The sequence below is a fragment of the Arachis ipaensis genome, chromosome B05 (assembly GCF_000816755.2).
Source record: "Arachis ipaensis cultivar K30076 chromosome B05, Araip1.1, whole genome shotgun sequence".
NCBI classification, from domain to species: Eukaryota; Viridiplantae; Streptophyta; class Magnoliopsida; order Fabales; family Fabaceae; genus Arachis; species Arachis ipaensis.
This window is the reverse complement of record NC_029789.2, coordinates 123,627,559-123,630,210: the sequence shown is the minus strand read 5'-3', so window position 1 is coordinate 123,630,210 and position 2,652 is coordinate 123,627,559. Positions and strand designations below refer to the sequence as shown.

General features: G+C 29.8%; 1 long non-coding RNA gene across 1 annotated transcript; it reads right to left on the bottom strand.

The window, feature by feature from the left end:
- On the bottom strand, nucleotides 1–1,486 carry LOC110262991. Its single transcript, XR_002348004.1, has 2 exons — nucleotides 1,421–1,486; nucleotides 1–87 (listed from the first exon to the last, which is right to left on the bottom strand). It is a non-coding gene; the product is annotated as an uncharacterized LOC110262991 (long non-coding RNA).

Genomic DNA, 2,652 nt, shown 5'->3' with positions numbered 1-2,652 from the left:
ATTCCCCGATGTAACAAGAGAGGGACTCCTCAACCTCAATTGTCCACACCATGGTTTCATCATGAAACCAAAAAGGGGTTTTCAAACCTCTAAAAATTCTCTAAAATACCCTAAAGCCCATAAACATAAGGCCTAATCTAATAATTAAATAAATAAAATCAAAATACATCAAATTAAATTAAAACATTCTAAAAATGTAAACTAATAAAATCTTCTAAATAACACTCGAACTCTTCATATCACGAACATTTGAAGCACGTATCATTCTCCTCCTCTTCAAAAAAGATTCGTCCTCGAATCTTGTAGGTAAAATTGTATATGAAAAGGACAATAATTATAAAGAAGATAATTTTTTTTTTCTTTTCTCTCTTGTATATTTTTTTTTTGCACTGTATGCTTTTTTTGTTTTTTTTTAAACAATAAAATCAACAATAATAAAACGCAAACGGAAAACAAGAACACAAGAACTTAAAAAAAGACACAACAGACACTAGACTTTTTTTTTTATAAAAGAAGAACAAATATAGATTAATAAGAATTAATCTAATACCTGAGCTCTGATACCAAATGATAAAGAAATAAAAAGATAAACAAAACAAGAATTGAAATTGAATAAAAAAAAGATAAATTATAATTGAAATAGAAACAAAAAGGATAAATTGAAATTGAGTAGGATAAATTGAAATTGAGTACAAAGAGAATCACTCTACTTTCTACCCAATTTCCTGACGCAACAAGAAAGGGACTCTTCAACCTAACTTGTCAACGCCATAGTTTGGGAATTGAATCGAAGGGACTCCTCAACCTTCTACCCAATTCTCCGATGCAACAAGAGAGGGACTCCTCAACCTCAATTGTCCACACCATGGTTTCATCACGAAACCAAAAAGGGGTTTTGAAACCTCTAAAAATTCTATGCTACGATTAAAATAGCTAAGGAGGTATTTATAACCTCTTATTAGGTTAAAACAAAGAAAACCCTAAAGCCCATAAACATAAGGCCTAATCTAATAATTAAATAAATAAAATCAAAATACATCAAATTAAATTAAAACATTCTAAAAATGTAAACTAATAAAATCTTCTAAATAACACTCGAACTCTTCATATCACGAACATTTGAAGCATGTATCAGGAGTCCCTTCGATTCAATTTCCAAACTATGGCGTTGACAAGTTAGGTTGAGGAGTCCCTTTCTTGTTGCGTCAAGAAATTGGGTATAAAGTAGAGTGATTCTCTTTGTATTCAATTTCAACTTATCTTTTTTATTCAATTTCAATTCTTGTCTTGTTTATCCTTTTAAATCCGTATCAACTCCTCAACCTTCTATTCAATTCCCCGATGTAACAAGAGAGGGACTCCTCAACCTCAATTGTCCACACCATGGTTTCATCACGAAACCAAAAAGGGGTTTTCAAACCTCTAAAAATTCTCTGCTACGACTACAATAGCTAAGGAGGTATTTATAACCTCTTATTAGGTTAAAACAAATAAAAATCCTAAAGCCCATAAACATAAGACCCAATCTAGTAATTAAATAAACAAAATCAAAATACATTAAATTAAAATATTCTAAAAATGTAAATTAATATCTTCTAAATAATACTTGAACTCTTCATATCTCGAACATTTGAAGCACGTATCATTCTCCTCCTCTTCAAAAAAGATTCGTCCTCGAATCTTGTAGGTGGAAAAAATAATATATGAAAAGGACAATAATTACAAGGAAGATAATTTCTTTCTTTTTTTTTCCTTTTTTTTTGCACTTTATGCTTTTTTTTTTAAACAATAATGAAACGCAAACGAAAACAAGAACACAATAACTTAAAGAAAGACGCAACATACACTGGACTCTTGTTTTTTAATGATAAAAGAAGAACAAATATAGATTAATAAGAATTAATCTAATACCTGAGCTCTAATACCAAATGATAAAGAAATAAAAAGATAAACAAGACAAGAATTGAATTTGAATAAAAAAGATACATTGAAATTGAAATAGAAACAAAAATGATAGATTGAAATTGAATACAAAGAGAATCACTCTACTTCTACCCAATTTCTTGACCCAACAAGAAAGGGACTCCTCAACCTAACTTGTCAACGCCATGGTTTGGAAATTGATTCGAAGGGACTCCTCAACCTTCTAACCAATTCTCCGATGCAACAAGAGAGGGACTCCTCAACCTCAATTGTCCACACCATGGTTTCATCACGAAACCAAAAAAGGTTTAAAACCTCTAAATCATTCTATGCTACGACTACAATAGCTAAGGAGGTATTTATAACCTCTTATTAGGTTAAAACAAAGAAAACCCTAAAGCCCATAACATAAGGCCCAATCTAGTAATTAAATAAACAAAATCAAAATACATTAAATAGAATATTCTAAAAATGTAAACTAAAATATCTTCTAAATAACTCTTGAACTCTTCATATCACGAACATTTGAAACACGTATCATTCTCCTCCTCTTCAAAAAAAGATTCGTCCTCGAATCTTGTAGGTGGAAAAAATAACAATATATGAACAGGACAATAATTATAAAGAAGATAATTTCTTTTTTTTTTTGGTTTTTTTTCTTCTTTTTTTGGTTTTTTTTTTCACTTTATGCTTTTTTTTTTTACAATAATGAAACGCAAACGAAAACAA